The following is a 20,366-nucleotide window of genomic DNA, read 5'->3' on the forward strand; positions in this document are numbered from 1 at the left end:
ATTGCCAGTAAACAAGCGAGTAGCAATGACGAGGGTGCTCGATGACATGTTGGGTCGAGTGAAAGTTAAAGTGAGAGATATTCAGGACCTGCTAGGTCACTTTAATTTTGCCTACAGAGTTGTACGGCCAGGCAGGAGGCTTGGCTTAGTCTTGGCAGGTAGACAGTTGCCCCACTACCATGTGCACTTGACAGCAGGGGTCAAGGAGGATTTAAGGATGTGGCACACCTTTGTGGATGTGTTTAATGGAGGTCCCTTGACAACATGTCAGGAGCTGGAATGGGATGCACAAATTTTCTCTGATACAGCAGGCGGGGTTGGGTTCGGCATATATTTGCAGGGCAGATGGTTTGGTAAGCGTGGCCAAGACAGCGGAAATTAGGTGGGCGGAGCATTGACTTCCACGAGGTCTTTGCTTTTGTAGTGGCAGTATCCTGATGGGGGCAAGAGTTGGCGCACAAGAGAGTGCTTTTCAGAATTGACAATATGACTGTGGTACATGTGGTTAACCAGCAGTCAGCCAAGGATGCAAAGGCGGACAAGTTTCTGAGAGCTTTTGTGCGTCTTTGTCTTCAGAACAATATTGCATTTCGGGCGGGGCACATCCCCAGTGTGGACAATGATATTGCGGATGCTTTGTCTTGTTCACAGTGGGAGAGGTTCCTTGACCTGGCCAAGGACGCGGAGCTCAGGAAAGTCCTGATGCCTTCAGAATTGTGGACCGTAGGCGACAAAGATTGCTGGTGTTGAATTCTCTGGCAGTCTCCATGCAACAAGCATATTCACAGGTGTGGAGGGAATTTTTGCAGTGCGCGGCCTGCAAAAGATCGCAGGAATGGGAAAGAATTGAGGATGTGGTGCAGTTTATTCTCACACTCATAGAAAAGGGCCAATCTAGGGTGACAATCACAGGCAAATTTGCTGGAATTGCCTTTATGGGGAAGCTAGTTTGGGGGTACCCCCTTCTGAGGAAGATTAAGGACCAGGATATTGGAAGAATGGGCTAGGGAGGTGGGAACCAATGGGGTAGTCTGGAGGCCAGTGTCTTTAGAGATTCTTAACAACATAATACTGATTTTAGCCTCAATATGTGTCGACAGGGGAGAGACGATCTTATTCAGTACATTGATGGTGTGGATGTGTTTTTTGGGGCCTTTTGGGTCTCGGAATTGCTGGGAAGCAGATAAAAGTAGGGTGTCTTGTGGGGGATGTCCAATTTGGTGGGGAGTTGGTTTGGATCTGGCTCAGTAAATCAAAAATAATCAGCGAGGGAGAGGCAATAATGGTCAGTTAAAATTGTATCCTGATAGCACTTCATGCCCAGTGGTATGGGTTTGTAGGGTACAAATGCAGCAGCAAGCTTTTAACGGTGGCTGGTCCGGAGAGTGAGGTCTTATTGATTTGGTTGGTGGGCCACTCCTTTATCAAATGGGCCAACATTCAAGCACAGCAGGGCAGCCTGGAAAGCATTTTAGGACTGGACTCTGCTTTTTAAAGTGGCATGGCAAGGGGTTGATGAAGTGGCTTGAGTTGTTATCTTCATTAAATAAATGGATGGTGAGGGGGCAGTGCCCAGACATTTTGTTACTCCACCTGGTAGAAAATGACTTAGTTTGTCAGAAGGGCTTGCAAATTCTCAAAAGCATGAAAAAGGACCTTAGGGAGATTCAGCAGCAATGTTCAGTTTTTGTTCCGCGCAGGGTCTGGCGCAGGGCTCGGCAGCATGGGGCGATGGAGCGGGAAAAGAGGAAGATCAATAAGCAGATGTGAGGCTTTTATCAAGAGAGACGCATCACTTTCTTAGAGCATACGGACCTGCATTTGGAAGATGATGAATATTTTAGGGGGGGTTGTGTCCACTTGTCCTTCATGGGCATGGAGCTTTATTTGTTCCATATTAAGGACAATTTGGGCAGTATGCTCCAGATCCGTTACTAGACCACTTGGGGGGGATGTTGGTTGTTGCAGAAAAGCCTGGCAGGCTGGTTCTGGATGGTGGGGGCAGGTCAAGTTGCCTTGGTGTTCTGAGTTTTAGGTTTAAAAGCAGCAGCCCAGCTAGGAAAGGGAAGGGTAGGTGGGGCTACGCCTGGACGAGCCAGGTTGTTCAGTGTTCGCCATCACGTTATCCTAGTTACAGTTGCAGAGTTACTATCATCTGGAAAGGAGTTTTTAAGACAGCAGTCACTCAACTAGAATAGGAAGTTCAGGATTGCAATAATAGAAGCGGGGGAGAGGGTAGGGTAGGGCAGGGATGGATGGATGGAGTGTTACATTTAAATCATATGTATAGTGAGATTGTTAGCTTTGTGAAGGCGAAGGCCTAGGGTTGGTATTGTTAGGTGCACCTGTTTTAAATAAAGCAGCCTTTTTCACACAGTCCTTTGTCAGTGTCAGTTTCCTCTCCCTCTTCCTTAATGGGGCTTTGGGAGGGGGTGGCCAACCCCAGGGACCCCAAACCCCCCCCCCAAGTTCTCCCTGCGTCCACCCGGGAGTATTGGGGGAATGGAGCAGTCCAGGACTGCTTGGGATACTTTGTACTTTGGGCTCCTTTGGCTTTTTTCTGTGAGATGGGTTTATATGCGGACATTTTGTTTCCCCTGCCACTTTTTTATGAGGTGACACAGTTGCTGGGCATCAACCAGGACCTTTGTAATTTGTTCCCCTCCCTCCCATCCCCAAAGGGCTAGCTAGCTGAGGTGGGTTATTCCATAGAGCGGTTACTTAGGAATCTTTTTGGATACAGGTGCGCTGTTAGACCTAATGCTAGTTAGTTGACGCTTGAAAGGAGGTGCATTGGGTGGGGGCAGGTCAAATTGCCTTGGTGTTGAGAGTTTTAGGCGTCAAAGCAGCAGTTCAGTTGGAAAAGGAAAGGGTAGACGGGGCTACATCTGGATGAGCCAGGTTGTTCATGAACTCTCCATGAAGTTATCCTAGTTACAGTTGCAGAGTTACTATCATCTGGAAGGAGTTTTTAAAATAGCAGTCACTCAACCAGAATAGAAAATTCAGGATTGCAATAATAGAAGCGGGGGGAGGGAAGGGAAGGGGTGGGTGGAGTGTTACAGGTAAATCACATGTATAGTAAGGTTGTTAGTTTTGTGAAGGCAAAGGCCTTGGGTTGGTATTGTTAGGTGCCCCTGTTTTCAATAAAGCAGGCTTTTTCACACAGCCCTTTTGTCAGTGTTGGTTATGCTCCCGCTTTTCCCCAAACAGTATTAGCGTGACAGGATGCCTGATGGCCAGGCGGCACATGACTGCAGGGCAGGGGCTGTGGATTAAAAGGTGCCTGGTCCCTCTGGCACAGGAAAGCAGTCGTGGTAAGGTAAAATAAAAAGCTGCCCCAGCCAGCCAACTGTATTAATGTCTCTCTGGCCAGTCAAACCCTGCGTGGTGACAGAGGGGCAAGTGCCCTTGGCAGGCACTGCCTTCCGGGTCTGATTTGTGTTTGACAACAAAACACTCACTGACATGTTGTATCCTGAGACTCCAACTTGGCTTCAGTTTGGGTGCTCATGAGATTCGCCTGCTGGATGCGCCAGAGCAGAGTTCCTTTAGTCAGTTACCTAAGTAAACGTAAACATTCATTAAAACAGACCTTGGCAAAGCCAACAGGTCTTACCTATGTGAGATGTATTCACTTTGCTAATGTTTTTTCGCTATGTTGCAAATGGCTGAAAGTAATGTAAAAAAGCTGTATGATACAGCCACACTGTCCGCCTTCTAGTGCTTTTTTGTTATTTTCAGTTATGCTGCACTGAAGCTAGTGCTGCTGTATAATATGGCCTAAAAAACTTTGACAATGCCAATGGATCTCACATAGGTGAGACCGATTGGCTTTGCCAGTGTTTGATATGGAATGTGCTTGTGACTGCTTGCTAAGTGGTGACATACAGCAATAATGTGTGTTCAGTGAGTGCCACTGCACCTGCTGCACCATCCAAATCATGGCCCTAGTACCTGCAAGGTAACTGTGCTTGTGACTGCTTGCTTAGTGGTATGATATAGCAATAATCGGTGGTCAGTGGGTTTCCTATAGCTTTTGACCCTTGTGCCCCTGCTGCACCATCCAAATCATGGCCCTCGTGGCTGCAAGATAACTGAGCTTTTGACTGCTTGCTTAGTGGTAAGATATAGCAATAATCGGGGTTCAGTAGGTTTCCTAGAGCTTTTTGCCCCTGTGCCACTGCACCTGCTGCACCATCCAAATCATGACCCTAGTGCCTGGACCCTAGTGCTTGTGACTCCTTGCTTAGTAGTAATATATATAGCAATAAACAGTGTTCAGTGGGGTTCCATGAGCTTTTGGCCCCCATGCTACTGCACCTGCTGCACCATTCAAATCATGGCTTCCGTGCCTGCAAGCGAACATGAGGAAATTGTTTATATCCAGCAATGTATGTGTTCCGAAAAAGGCACAGTTGAAGACGGAATTAATAGTTATTTTGTTGGTAAACATAGGAGGGCAATCTTCAAGCAGGGATCCACTCACTAGACACCAGGGACGGTGGAGCTACCCCTTGGGCAATGACGTTTGCACCCCCCCTAATATTTTGGACATATTCAGTCTTTCAGCCCCCCAAGGGGCAGTAGCCACCAATATGCCCCCTCAGGCGGGGGGGGCAGAAAGCCCACCAAGAACCAAGGATTTCTTTTTCATATACATCTAGGCATGGGGGCTGCCCTGAATGGGCATTGTAATGCTCCCACCCCCAAAACAATCATCACAGTCTTTATGCCCCTCCAGGAGAAAGATGGGGGCCATAGTCCCAAAGCCCACTAGGCACCAAGGACTTTTTATCTATCCATCTAAGGGGGGGGGGGACTGCCCAGAATGGGCATTGCAATGCCCGACCCCTGTCCCCAAAAAATAAGCAAAGTCTTTAAGCCCACCTAGGGGGGCAGATGGAGAGAACAGTCCCCGATCAGCCCCCCCACTACAGGGGGACAGAAAGCCCACTAGGCACCAGGGACTTTTTTTTATTCATCTAGGGGTGGGGGCTGCCCAGAATGGGCATTGCAATGCCCCCACCCCTCCCAAAAAAAAGTAATCGGCAGTAGGCCCCTATCTGCCCACCCCCAGGGATATTTTCTTTTGGTATTGTAGGGTTAGGGGCTGTCCAGAATTGGCATGGAAATGCCCCCATCCTCCCAAAATAAATGGGCACAGTTTTTTGCCCCCCTGGGTGCAGATGGGGGTTATTACCTCCTATATACCCGCCAAGGCAGGCAGAAAGCCCACTAGACAACAGGGAAGCATCTTTTTAAAAATAGAGGGGTTACCCAACTGAAAGGGGCAACAGTCTTTCTGCCCCCCCGAAGACCAAAGCATCTCATCCAAATGGCAAGCAAGAGGACATCTGAATCTTTAGATTTTACACATGGGCCAAGAGAGCTTAGCTAATACCCAATATCGTTGCACTTGCAATGGTGAGCGGCTGCACTTTTTGGACTTGGGTACGCTGCCACCTTGAAAAACCTACCAGAACCAGACACTTTTGAAAACTAAACATCTTGGATGCACCATACACCATTTTCTTAACCCCAATGCCCTGAAAACCTCCAACTTTGCCTGAAATCACACATTTTCCCTACATTTCTGTGATGGAAACTTCTGAAATCTGCAGGAATCGACAAAATTCCTACCACTTAGCATTTCCCCATCTGTACTGATAAAAACTATTCCTAAGTTGGGTGGGTGCCCAAAGCAGAGTCAGCCTAAAACCATATGCAAAAAAACTGCCCTTTTGGATCTGCTTTGGTTCCTCCTTAATTTCGACACTTTTTTGGCTCTTCCCTGTCGCAGGCACTTGAGCCACCTAAACAAGTGAGGTATCATTTTTAAATCTGTGCCAGCACAGTGATCCCACACAGAAATGTGAGGAAAATATGTGTTTAGCTAATTTGAGGTTTGCAGGGGATTCTGGGTAAGAAAACTTTGGGGGATCCATGAAAGACACACCTCCCTGGACTCCCACCGGTGAGTTTTCACCACAGTGCTAGTTTTCAGAAATGTCTGTGTTTGGTAGGTTTCCCTGGATGGCCGCTCAGACCGGAACTGAGAATGCAGATGCCCCCCTTGCAAAAATAGGTTATTGTGTGATAATTTTGATGTGTCCACAATACGTTTTAGGTCCTGCCCTGTAAGAGGCACTTGGCCCACCCGCACATGTAAGGTAGCATTTTTATCAGGAGACATTGGGGAACACTGAATGGTAGGAAGTGTGTGGCTTCCCTCAGGTTCTAAAACCTTCCATCACAGAAATGTGAGGTGCATGTGTTGTTACACACATTTTGAGGTTTGCATGAGATTCTGGGTAACAGAACCTGGTGAGAACCACACAAGGCACTCTATTCTGGATTTCCCTGGACGTCTAGTTTTAAATAATGTACGGGTTTGCTAGGATTCCCTAGATGCCCGCTGAATCAGGGCCTGACAAACCACAGCTACCCACTTTCGAACAAATCGTTCAGCATTGCGTAGAAAGATTTGATGTATGCATGCTGTGTTCTGGGCTGTTTCCTGTCACAGGCACTAAGCCTATCCACACAAGTAAGGTACCATTTACATCAGAAGACTTAGGAGAATGCTTGGTGGAAGGAAGTTTGTAGCTCTGTGCAGATTCCAGAAGTTTCCATTACAGAAATGTGAGGAGATTGTGTGTTTTTACTGAAAGTATGAGGTTTGCAGAGTATTTTGGGCAAACCAACATGGTGAGAACCACACAGTTCACCCCATCCTGGATTCCCCTAGGTGTCTAGTTTTCAAAAATATAAAGTATAAAACGCACAAATCTCCCTCCTATTTTCTCCTTCTGTACATTTGATAATATGATTCAAATCAATATATCAAACTTCAATGTTTTATTTCAACAAAATAGAAATACAAATGTAACAGAATTTCAAAAAAGATTAACAAGTGCATAAATGCATAACAATTCCCCCTTGTATGACAAATCCCACACAAAAAATATCCTCAAATAACATATATAAAAAAAAACACCACCACAAAGAATAAGACAAAACATAACGTCAAAACATCAACACCACAGTGACATACATACATATAAACACACATATATATATAGACTTCACATAAGAAATGCCAAATATCTTGCTATAATACACTTCATATACCGGGGGCGTGGCTAAGCAGCTGATCATGGCGGACGCGAGCTGGGAGAGCTCTGGGTTCCACCCGGCTAATCCGACGCCACACAGTGGGGGCCCAGGAAGCAGCGGAGCTCGGTGCCGGCCCCCCAGTGGAGAATAAAGGAGGAATCGGGCCTGGCCTGCGGGGGACCGCGCCCCGCCGGCTCGAGGGAGCGGTGGGCGCGGCCTTGCAGCGCCGAGCAAGTGCAGCGCGGTGAGGCCTGGCCGCAGACGCTGGCCTGCGGCGGGTCCCCTGGAGAGTTGTTGCCACATCAGGGTTGAAGAGGAGCAGGAGGATCCTGCAGGCCCGTGGCGGAGGCCGTTGGCTCCCTGTTGGGAGCGACCGGGCACGGCGGGGAAGGGCTGGGCCTGCCAGCCACGTGGTTTGGCCACCGGTCTCCCCCTGGCTGAACTGTCTGCAGAAGGCCTCAATAGAGGCCCGATCTTGGGGTGCAGTGGCCTGAAGGCGTGGAGCAGGAGGAGGGCGGCAGAGCAGCGGTGGGCTAGGCTGCTCGTGCTGCTGCACAGCGCTGTATTGGATGCACAGGCAAGTGGGCCCGGCCCTAGTGGCAGACCTGGTGATGTGTTCTTCTAACTGGCATCGGAAGAGGCAGGGGAGCGAAATTACTGCCAGCTACGACAACGGGGGTGATGAAGAGTGGGTCCCCTCTGGTACCTGTACGGAGGACTTGCGCTAGTATGGTGGAGTATGGCGAGAAGCTGGAGGTTGCCTTGGAGGGCCCCATTTGCTGCTGGATCGCCGCATTGGTTACAGCGATCTCCTGGCCTGGTCTTCCCGCGCCAACAGAGTGAGGTGAAGGGTTTTGAGCTGCTGGAGCTGGTGGTGAGTCACCCGGTGAGTGGAGTAGAATTGGCTGGTGTTTGCACTTGCCCTGGTCATGGCGAGGACGGGCCGCCTTCACTCTGGCACTGGAGCTGGGAGGTCACAAGAAGCTGCGGCGCAAGATAGCTAGAAGTTGGATGCTGTGCTGGCCGCAGTGGAGCGCATCGGGGACTCGCTGGAGCGGGCTCGCACATCTTTGGAGGCTAAGATCGACAAAGTAGCCAGTGACCTTGTCCTCCTGCATGCTGACCACCGTAATCTGGCAGACAAAACAGGTAGGATTGAGGAGAGAGTGGATGAGCTGGCACCAGTGACGTCTCGCTTGGAGCCTACGATGGGGGATGTTTTAGCGCGAGTGGCGGAGCTGGAACGTCGCGTGGAAGTCGCGGATGGCCCCACCAGAAGAAACAACATACGAGTGATCGGTTTGCCGGAGGGAGTGGAGGGTCGGGATGCGGTGGCCTACTCAGAGAGCTGTCTCCGAGGACTGGTGCCGGCTGGTACACTGACTCCTTTCTTTTCGGTGGAACGGGCTCATCGAATCCCCACGCGGCCCAGGCCTCCGGGGAGCGGTTCTCGCCCCTTTATAATTCACTTGCCCCATTATGCGGACCGTGACATTATACCCAAGACTGTGAGATCCTCCCTGCCGCCTCGAGTGGACGATGCACAAATAATGCTGTTTCCGGACTATATGCTGGCGGTGCAAAGAGACAGGGCCTCCTACATGCCCTTGAAGCGCAAACTCTGAGCCTGGACTACTCTCTACTGTTCCCCACCAAACTCCCCATCGTGGCTGAGAATAAAGCTCATTTCTTCACCACGCCAGAAGCGGCGTGGGAGTGGCTGGAGTCGACAGGATGCGTCTCGGGTCAGGAAATGGAGAGGAACCCCCCCGCACCGAGGAGCAGGCGCAGACGGGCGAGGCGTGGCTGTAAGGGAAGTGGTGTGACCGCGGAGGCAGTGGCACATGCGCCTGACTTAGAACAGCTCATACAGGAGCAGCGTGAGGCAGATCAATCGCCCGCAGCTATAAGTGCCTCTCCGGCGGCGGCGGATTCAGAAACTGAAATTTCACAGCCTCCCATCGACCGGCCTGTTACGCCGGACCGACTCTCGGAGTTGGGTTTTCAGGAGTGCACGTCTGTGACTCCTGCCACAGCAGACAAACTTTTCTAGGCCCTGCGGAGACCTACTTGGTGGACTCGGCAATGCTGCAACCCCCCTGCTTGGAGCTCATGGGTCGTCGGGGCAATAGAGTCGAAATGTTATTCACTGTATGTCATCAGTTGGCTCGGCTGCAGGGCGTGAGAAACTCCCACGGGCAGACCATGCAAGTAGCCGCTGGCACTGTAACTGTCACTGATTATTGTTTAAAAACTGCAGTTAGCTGTCGGCCCCCCCTCTGTTATTTGCTATGGCCGGGTTGACCGGTTTAGTAAGTGCTTGTTTTACTGCGTGAGTTGACCTACCCCAATCTTCTGCTAACGGAGACTTAGAATGTGTGATTATGTTGTTGAGTGTTCAAGTTGCTGGGTTTGGGCAGAGACTGGTTGTTTATCTGCTCTGATGGTATTAGTTTTGTTCTGGTTCCGTTGGAGGCTATGTGCAGGGCGTTTGACCGGGTGCTGGGAGTCTGTTGCTGCGCGCGCAGCATCACACTTGCGGGCGGGATGAGCGGTAGGTGGGCGTACTAAACTGAAGCTGCCATGAATCAATATATATTGTGGTTACTTGGAAAATGTGCGGTATACACACGCCTACGCGCCGTCACTCCATATACTCATATCTTAATAGGCACTCGGTCCACCCCGCTTTTTTGCAGGAGACCCATTTAGTGCTTTCAGAGCTCCCTCGCTTGCAGCGGCACTGGAGGGGGCAACTATATGCAACAGGACACTCCACTTATGCTAGAGGTGCCCTGATTTGGATTAAAGCGGGTGTTCCATTTGTAGCAGAGGAGCAGATCATAGACTTGCAAGGTAGATTTGCCCTGGTTCATGGCCGGCTTGCGGGTCGGGCCATAGTGTTGGGCTCTATATATGCACCAAATGTAGATCAGACTTCTTTTCTGCGCAATCTGTCCCGCCACTTGGTGCGCTGGAGCGACTACCCCTGGTTATTGGGAGGGGACTTTAATAGTGTGCTTGATATTGATTTAGATTGTTCCTTCCCCCCCATTGCCTACGTCTCCTGCGGTGGTAGCCGCATGTGGGCTGCTAGATTGGACGCAACAATGGCATCTGATAGACATTTGGAGGTAGCGGAATGGTGTAGACATAGTTTACTCGTACTACTCTGCTCTGCACTCCCTCCATGTAAGATTGGATAGAATACTCTGCACGCGGAACCTGGCCTAAGCGGTTGTGGGAGTAGATTATTTAGGGTGCATGCACTCGGACCACAACCCACAGATTGTAAGGTGAGGTTGGGATCTCCCCCCCTTGGCTGTTCCTACCTGGAAACTCTGTCCTGAGCTCTTAGAGGACATAGCCTTTAAGGCATATCTGGAAGCAGCGATCCCTGATTTTTTTTAGCATAACGATGGTGCTGCCTCTACGGGCCTAATGGAATGGGATTTCAAGGTCTTTATCCGAGGCCACTGTATGGGGACTCAGTGGAATTTGCGCTACTCGATAGAGCATGACCTAGCTCGTATAGAACGCGACTCGTTGCGCCCAGAGAGGGAGGCCGCCTGGAGCCCTACGGATGGTGCCTGGTTAGCCGGGGCTCGAAATGAGCATCTGTTGCTGCTTGAACGGCTGCGTTGTCTGAATTATGTTGCGCACTCAACGAGATCACATGCCTCGGCATACAAGTCGGGCAAACTTCTGGCCTGGCTGGTCAGAGGTGACCGTGACCATGGCCCGATTATGGAGGTCCGCTCGGAGTCTGGGCGTCTGTTGTATATGCCGGGGAAATACATACTGCGTTTACACAGCATTACCAGGCCCTGTACGCCTCAATGGTGAGTTCCTCTGAACGGTCTTGTAATGAGTTCCTTGCTAATGTGGAACTCCGACAACTGACGGTGGACCAGGGGATTGCACTGTAGGAGCCTTTTGATCTCGCTGAGATACAGGCCAGTATTCACGACCCGGCGTCTGGTAAGACACTGGGTCTGGATGGTCTGCCGGCTGACTTTTACAAGGCATTTAATTTAATACTTGTGCCCAAGTTACTCCGTGTTTATGAGGAGGCAGTGCGGAGGGGCTGTTTGTCGCCATCTTAGGAGGGGGCGCTGCTTGTGTCCCTTCCCAAACCTGGCAAGACCCGGTAGAGCTGGGGTTGTATCGGCCGCTAGCAATGCTCAACACGGATTACAAAATACTGGCCAAAATGTAGGCAATGCGTCTTGCGCCTGTAACGCCGGACCTGGTGCACCCGGATCAAAATTGATTTGTGCCAGCGAGGGATACGTCACATAATATCAAGCGACTATTCCGCATCATTCACTATGCGAGACGGGACTGGCCACGGGCGGGTTGCCTTGTTCTTGATCTGGAGAAAGCCTTCGATTCCCTAGAGTGGTCGTATCTTTTCCGGGTTTTGCGGCGGTTTGGTATTGGGCCCCACTTTATTCGGATGGTCAAGTTGCTATACACTAATCCTCAGGTTCGGGTAAAGGTGGGGGGCATTATATCAGAACCCGTCAGGGTGTGTAGAGGTACAAGTCAGGGTTGCCCCCTTTCCCTGCTGCTTTTTTCCCTTACCATGGAGCCACTGGCAACTGTCTTGCGTGATAGGGGCTCTGACTGGGGTATTTACCCTGGGGGACAGCCTGTACGTGGCATCGCTGTACGCAGATGACCTCTTGCTGTATTTTAGGGATGTAACGTGAATCCCCCCAGAGGTGGGAACCCTGTTGCAGCAGTTTGCCTCGCTGTCTGGCCTAAAATTCAATTGGTCCAAATCATGCCTCTTTCCCTTTGATTCCACGCTTCCGAATCCAGAGCTTTGTCTTGCTGGGAGTACGGTTTCATGGCAACCTCACACTTTGAGATACCTAGGCATCCGTATTCATCATGGAGAGAGAGACTTAGTTGATAGGAATCTTAAGAGAGCGGTATCATCGATCAAATCCCAGATGGCTTTTTGGCAGACGCTGCCGCTGTCAGTGGCAGGCAGGTTAGTGCTGCTCAAAATGATAGTCTTACCCCGCCTGCTATATTACTTTTCTAACCTCCCACACTATATCCCTCCCAGCCTTTTTAGGAAACTGGAGTCTACATTGAGAGAATTCATTTCGAATGTGGGTCGATGTAGGGTCACGCTGAAAAAGCTGTATTTGCCGTTAGAGAGAGGCGGCCTGGTGGTTCCTAACCTGGAGCACCACCATCTGGCCTCCCAGCTCCAGTGGGTATCTAAGTGGTTGGCGGGCCTTCATCTCGCAGACACGGCGACTACGGAAGGCCCTTGGTCCCTCGTGCAGGTATCGCACCTTTTCACCCACTTATACGCGGGTATCTCCTGGACAAATATTCCTCAAGGTGGCTTGTAGCTGCTATTGCAGATCCCTGTGCCTTATCAGAGGGGTGGTTCCATTTGCTCCAGCTGTGGCGTTGCTGGGAATCCCTCGTGGCCCTAAGGTTATGTCAGGTCAAGAGCTATGCACATGGCATGAGGTGGAGTTATATACGCTGGGTGACCTCTATGATGATGGCAGACTGATTCCATTTCCTACACTGGTTCAGGAGTCGGGGCTGCCTGCAGGGCAGTTCCTCTTGTACAATTCTCTGTTGAGGTCCTTAGCATCTAGATGGGGTGACATGCTAGTGGTCCCTCCCACACATTTGCTGGTACAGTATATACAGGTGATGGGGCAGGGGAAACACCTGATCAGATGGTTTACTGACGCGTTGGGCATACACACAGCCCTGGAATGCGATACACTGCGTACGGCCTGGGACAGGGATGCGTCCGCTTCAGTTACGGACACGCAGTGGAGGTTAGCCCTTTCTGGACACGTTAATGTCCCCCGTAATTCTAGATTTCGCCTGATCCAGTTCTATATCATCCACAGGGCCTATCTTACTCCGGCTCGTGTGAACAGGTATTTTGCTCGTCAGGATGCGATAGGATGCGGCATGCCCCCGCTGCTCTTCTATAGATGCCGACATGATGCACATGATATGGTCCTATGTGTCCCTGCATCGCTTCTGGAGGGCGGTGGTTGACTGCCTATCGGAGTGTACGTCATGTCTGGTTCCGCTCACTTGGGAGGTCTGTGTGCTGGGCCTTTTTCCTAGGGGTAAGCGGCATAGAGCGGAGGCGCGATTCCTGGATCTGGGCCTGATAGCGGATAAGAGTAAATCAGTGGTTCCCAACCTTTTAACTTCTATGGACCCCCACTTTATCAGTACTGGAACCTGGAGACCCCCTCTGTATCATTATTGGAAGCCGTGGATCCCCAATGAGTCATTATCAAAAGCTGGGGACCTAATCTGTTAATATTATAAAATTTTCTAAGCAGTCACGGACCCTCTAAGGAGGCTTTGCTGACCCCCAGAGGTCCCCAGACCACAGGTTGGGAACCACTGGTGTAAATTGCTGAAGATCACCATATATTACACTGAGACTGAAACGCAGGTTTGTACTTTGTTCCTAAAAAGGCAGTTTCACAAATCAAATGGACTCACAAAAGAAGAATTATTTTGCAAAAAAACGTGCAAATGTCTTGTGCAGTTTAAGAACAAGGGGCCAGATGTAGGAAACTATTTGCGAGTCGCAAACCGCAAAAAATGCCGTTTGCGAGTCGCAAATGTGAGTTTCCAATGCAGAAATGCATTTTGCAGTTCCGAATCGCAAATAGGAAGGGGTGTTCCCTTCCTATTTGCGATTCGCAGTGGTATGCAATACCATTTGCGACCGCATATGGGGTCGCAAATGGTGTCGCAGTTACCATCCACTTGAAGTGGATGGTAACCCACTCGCAAATTGGAAGGGGTCCCTATGGGACCCCTTCCCCTTTGTGAATGGACCACAAATTATTTTTTCAGGGCAGGTAGTGGTCCAAGGGACCACTACCTGCCCTGAAAAAATACCGAAACAAAAGGTTTCGGATTTTTTTTTAAGTGCAGCTCGTTTTCCTTTAAGGAAAACGGGCTACACTTAAAAAAAAAAAACTGCGTTATTTATAAGCAGTCACGAACATGGAGGTCTGCTGACTACAGCAGGCCTCCATGTTTGCGAGTGCCCATAGTCGCTATGGGGCCGCAATTTGCGACCCACCTCATTAATTTTAATGAGGTGGGTCTTTGCGACCCCATACCGACTCGCAGACGGTGTCTGAGACACCGTTCTGCATACCAAATAGCGAGTTGCAATTTGCGAGTCGGAAGGACTCGCAAATTGCAACTCGCTATTTGTTTTTTTGTTACATCTGGCCCAAGATATCTTTTGCCATGGGTATGTGTAAAATAAAAGCAAACTCCATGTAGAAAGCATGCTACATTCCTCTTTCCAATAAATGCTGTCACTTTGACGTCAGCAGAAATCAAAATAACCAGGCTCCCTCAAAACACAACTTGACATTTGACCTTCGTTTTTGAATGCCCGCAAACATGACCAGATAAGAGCACGATTTAAAGGCCTGTTGACAGAAATGAAGTTCCTGGAAGTATTCACTGAACACTGCTTTCCATTAGGCGAGACAAACGGAACCTGGACAGGCTAGAGCAAATAAAGCCAGCAAGTGGTAAGCAAGAAAACATGAGTTACAAACCATAAAGCTAATGGCAAGGGACGGGCAGAATGAATCCCCAGGGCAACTTTCTTAAATCCCCCAGATGTCGTTGGCATAATACACAGCTGCACTGTATGGTAGGCTGCGACCTAACAAGTGATACAGCATCGCTCTCCAAGCACGGTGGCGCAAGTCAGCGCAATTGCTAAGCTGTGCAGCTGAGCACCTAGAGTGCACTTCAGGTGGTTGGGAACTCTTTACTTTGCATGACTAATGCATTTTAGTGCAGTTATGCGGATATCAGCACTAAACTGCTTTTGTCTAACCTTATATGTAAACCTGCCCTTGTCCTTCTGCACATGTTCTTTCCTCTGTATACATCATCTCCCCCTCCCCCACCCTGGGTGTGTTGTTCCCCCTTGTTGGCATGCTCTGTTCCTACTCTAAATGTTTTTCCCTATGCTGAATTCTTGTCTTGTGCACTTCCTTCCCCTTCTGTGCATGCGCTACCCTCTTGTTCATCTGTTCCTCGATACTTGCAAGTATTATCCCTTTCTGCACAAGCTTTTCCCTTGTGCAGATGTTATTCTGCTAACGCACATGATCCTCCCCCTGTGCATTTGTTATTCCTGTTGTACATACGTTTTTCTCCCTCTGCTCATATGTTTCTCCTAGTGCTCATGTTCTTTCCTCTGTGCGCACATGCTGACAATTTATGTGTGTGGGCCTTCGTGTTGTACTGATTTTTTTCCTTTGTGTTCATGTATGTCTGTGCTCATGTTCTTCCCCTTTGTGCACATGTTTTTACCTTGGTGCCTATGCTCTTCCCCTTGAGCCATTGTTCATTCTTGTGTGCGCATGTCTCCTCCTTGTGCACATGTTCTTCCCTGTATACGCATGTTCCTGTGTTGTGTACTTGCTCTTCCCCTTGTGCTCATGTTCCTCCCTATGTGCATGTCCTTTTCATGTGTGCATGTAGTATTGTATTGTACTGTTTGTATAGTGATCACTACCCATATCTGGGGTGCTGAAGCACTTACCCACGTGGGTAGCAAGCAGCACTCTGTAGGATGTGTGGGAAGAAAGATGTTGTTTTTGCTTTGAGCATATGTGGGCATTGTTTTTGTGTCATGCATGATGACCACCGAGGTGTGGTCATCATGTTAGGGCATGCAGAGCCTACAGGTGTGATGGACAAGGGTATGGACAAATTATGATTGTGATTAGGAGTAACCAGGCAGTGGGATGCTGTGTGACTATGTACTAAAAAAGGGGAATAAACAGAGAAGACCCAGCAATCCATATGGCAACGTGTGCAAGGCAGAAATGTTGCTGAATGAGAAAAAGGTGTCAAAAGGACAAGAATGGATATTGGTAACTTAAGCAGTGGCCATGCAAAATTGTATTTTTCTCCCCTGTACAGTGGCTCTCTACAGATGTTCTATCCTCCAAGTGCCTGCTGTTCCCCTGTACGGAGGCTCTGTACTCTCTACAGATATTCTACCCCCAGTGGACCTACTGTACCCCTCTGCACTGACTTTCTAAGCTCTACAGATGTTCTGTACCCCATGTACATGACCCCCAAGTGATAACTGTACAGCAGCTGTCTGCAGGTATTCTGTCCTTGGTCACATAATGTTCCTCCCTGTACAACGGCTCTCTAGTCCCTACAGATGTTCTGTCCCCATTCATCTGCTGTTCTGCATATAGATGATCATCTCCGACCTGGCGGTTTTCTGGCAGTATTAGGAGCTGGCTTTCCACCATGATTTCCGCGACGGTAGCACTGCCACGAAAACCATGGCGGAAACACCACCGGTGACAGGGAATTCCTTCCCTGTCACCGATAGATGGGTCCCCTAGGCCCTCCAGCAAGCCCTAGACCGCCCCACCCCCTTTCACTCACAGCATCCCCCTCCCCCCAATGCCCTACCCCCACCGCATACATGCACACAGACTCCCACACGCAGCACGCATACACCCATTCACCTACACTTACATGCATGCATTCACTCACACGCATCCATACATGCATTCATAACAACATTCATACACGCATTCAGACACACATACTCACACCGATCCAAACATGCACACTCAAACCCATCCAAAAACACATACTCACACCCATCCAAACATGCATACTCACACGCATACACACTTACATTCAGACATGCAGACACCACACACTCACACACGCACACACAACACCTCTCCCCCTCCCACCCACTCCCCTGTCGGACGATCATCTTACCTGCTCCGGGGAGAAGGTCATCCAGCAGGGAACGGGAAAGGGTGCTTCCACCGCCAGCAGCACCCCTCCGGCAGCACCCCGCCAGCAGAACACCACCAGGCTGTATTATGGCCCATAATAGAGTGGGCAGTGTCCTAGTGGTGGGGCGGGGCCGGTGGTGGAACTGCCTGGGTGCCTCCACCTGCCAGCAGTACCTGTAATATGGTGGGCGGGACTCCTGGTGCCCGCGGCTTTGGCGGTCTTCATAAAAGACCACTAAAGTCATAATGAGGGCCATAGTGTCTGTCTACATCTGCTGTTTCCCTGTCAAGCAGCTCACTACTCTGTACAGATGTTCTGTTCTCCGTAGGGCTGCTGTTACCCTGTACAGCTACTCTCTGTCCCTGCTGCACCTGCGGTTCCTTTTGTTAGAGTGACTCTCTCCTCTCTACAGATGTTCTGTCAAACATGCACCCTGTACAGTAGTTGAGGGAAATCTGCCTATTTCTGCATGGTCACCCCCGATTTTTCATCTTTTGCAGGACCCCATTTTTTATTGCTAGCTTTTAGACTCTGCATTCAATATGCAAAAGTATGCAAGTGTGACTGAGCACCCTGTGTTTGGGGTTTGTCTGAGTGAATGCACAAGGGAGCTGTCAAATAACCCAGACAGGCGTGGATTGTAAGACACAGAAGGATTTAAGTGCAGGAAAATGCTCACTTTCTAAAAGTGTCATTTCTAAAATAGTAATATTAAATCCAACTTCACAAGTCAGCAGGATTTTGTATTACCATTCTGGCCATACTAAATATGACCTTGTTACTCCTTTCAGATCAGAATCTACCACCCAAACAGTATATGAGGGTAGCCCTAATGTTAGCCTATGAAAGGAGCAGACCTCAAAGCAGTGTAAAAACGAATTTAGGAGTTTTACACTACCTGGACATATAACCTGCACAGGTACATGCCCTGCCTTTTAGCTACATAGCACCCTGCCCTTTGGGTTACCTAGGGCCTACTTTAGGAGTGACTTTTAGTAGAAAAAGGGTTTGCAAGTACTTTTAAATACCAAGTCGAAGTGGCAGTGAAACTGCACACACAGGCCTTGCATTGGCAGGCCTGAGGCATGGTTAAGAGGCTACTTATGTGGGTGGCACAATCAGTGCTGCAGGCCCACTAATAGCATTTAATCTACAGGCCCTGGGCACATGTAGTGCACTTTACTGGGGTCGTATAGGTAGATTAGATACGTCAACTGGGTATTAACCAATGTCACCATGTTTTAAGGTAGAGAGCATATGCACTTTAGCACTGGTTAGCAGTGGTAAAGGGTGCAGAGTCCTAAAACCAGTAAAAACAGTGTCCAAAAAGTGGAGGGAGGAAGGCAAAAAGTTAGGGATGACCACCCTAAGGCTGTTGGTCTAACAACTACTATAAAAGCAAAATCAATGTTATGTTCCTTAATACCCCAGGGGGAGCATTTGTACTATGTAGGAAAGTATCACTTTTTGACATGGTCACCCCCACTTTTTGCCCGGTATTTGATGCAATTTTGACTGAAAGTACACTGGGTTCCTGCTAACCAGGTCCCCAGTGCCAGATCTCTTTCCCTAAAATTGTGCAATTGTTCCCCAGTTGACAATACCTTTGTCTGCCCTCTAAGTCCCTAGTAAATGGTACCCCTGATATCTAGAGCATGGGTACCAAAGAGGGTCCCCAAGGGCTGCAGCATGTATTGTGCCACCCTCAGGGACCTCTCACCTAGCACATGCAGACTGCCATTGCAGGCTGGGTGTTTTGGTGCACCTGAAAGGGAAAACACGACGTGGCACACAGTCTGTGTGCCTTGTCCCCTAATATTGCATGCAATTGATGTGAATCACCCCTACAGCAGGGCTAACATCCCTAAGGCAGGGTGCATTATATTACATGTGACTGCATGTGCATATGCAGATATGCCCCTACTATGTCTTTGTTGATTCGTAGACAAAGTGAGTAAACAGGGAAGCCACTTTAGGTACATGTGCTGGGCACTGCTCAATACGAGTTCCCCAGCTACTTGATGGCTTCACTGAAAATAGGGATGTTTGGTATCAAACAACTCATATTAATAAACCCTCACTGATGCCAGTGATGGATTTATTAATACATTCACCCAGAGGGCACCATAGCGGTACCCCTTGAAAACCTACCACTTACCTGTGTGCTGGCTGGCTATTTCTAACTGGCCTGCCACCACCAGACATGTTTCTGACCTCCAGGGATGAGAGCCTTTGCTCTCGGGTGGACAGAAACAAAGCCTGCTTTGGCAGGGTTGTTAGTACACCCCTTCCAACAGGATGACCTGCGAAACTACATTCCAAGGCAGGGGGCTTCAAAGAAGCCAACCACCCCTGTTGTGTAGATCTTGGTTCCCTCAAAGGAGAGGATGACGACCACCTTGCCCCAGAGCCCATTTGACACCTAGACAGGCAGGAAAATTAATAGAGAGGCAAGCCCACCTCTCAAGCCAGTCCCACCCCTAAGGTGAGCTACCTGATGTGGACACAATGTTTGAAAGTCTACCATCTTGGTGATGGCAGAACTAGGGACTCTGGGGCAGGGATATGCTCACTTCCCACAGGAAGTAGTCATATAGGGGGAGTAGTGATCCCAGGAGTAAGTAGCCCATTGGCTACTACTCTACACTTCCCAAAAAAACCTAAATTCAGTACTTATGGGAGCCCCTGGCACCAGGAAATCAGATCCCCACTGACCTGAAGAAGAAGGACACTCCCGAGACACAAAAGGCAAGAACTGAAGACCAGTGACTGACTCGGCGCCAAGCCTCCCAGCTTGCCTGCTGACTTCAACAATTGCGAGAAAGACAAAGGTGGTCATTACAACCCTGGCGGTCGGTGTTAAAGCGGCGGTAAGACCGCCAACAGGCCAGCAGTAGAAGTTTTGCAATTACGACCGTGGCGGAAACCGCCAAAAAAGACAGCCACTTTAACACTTCGACCGCCACAGCGGTACAAACAAACAGCACGGCGGTCACCGCCAACAGACAGGCGGTAGACAAAGTACCGCCCACAGTATCACAACCTACCAATCCGCCACCTTTTCCGGGGCGGATTCACCACAGATAAAAACACGGCGGAAACAGGATTCCGAAGGGAAAACGCTCACCTCTACACACCCCACGAGGAACGAGGACACCATGGATCCGGAACTCCAAATTCTCCCTGCGATAGTCTTCCTGCTCCTCTACCAGGAGCACGAACGCAGGCGGCGAAGACCACGGTGAGTACTGCACCTACGACACAGGGGAGGGGGGAGAGAAAAAACAGGGACACACACACGCAACACCCCCACCCTCACCCACTACAACACACACACTAATACATATTGATACATCACAGTTACACCCCCAACCCTCCCGGAAGAATGCAAAGACCAAAGAAAATGAGTGTAA

Source organism: Pleurodeles waltl, chromosome 3_1 (genome assembly GCF_031143425.1).
Source record: "Pleurodeles waltl isolate 20211129_DDA chromosome 3_1, aPleWal1.hap1.20221129, whole genome shotgun sequence".
NCBI lineage: Eukaryota > Metazoa > Chordata > Amphibia > Caudata > Salamandridae > Pleurodeles > Pleurodeles waltl.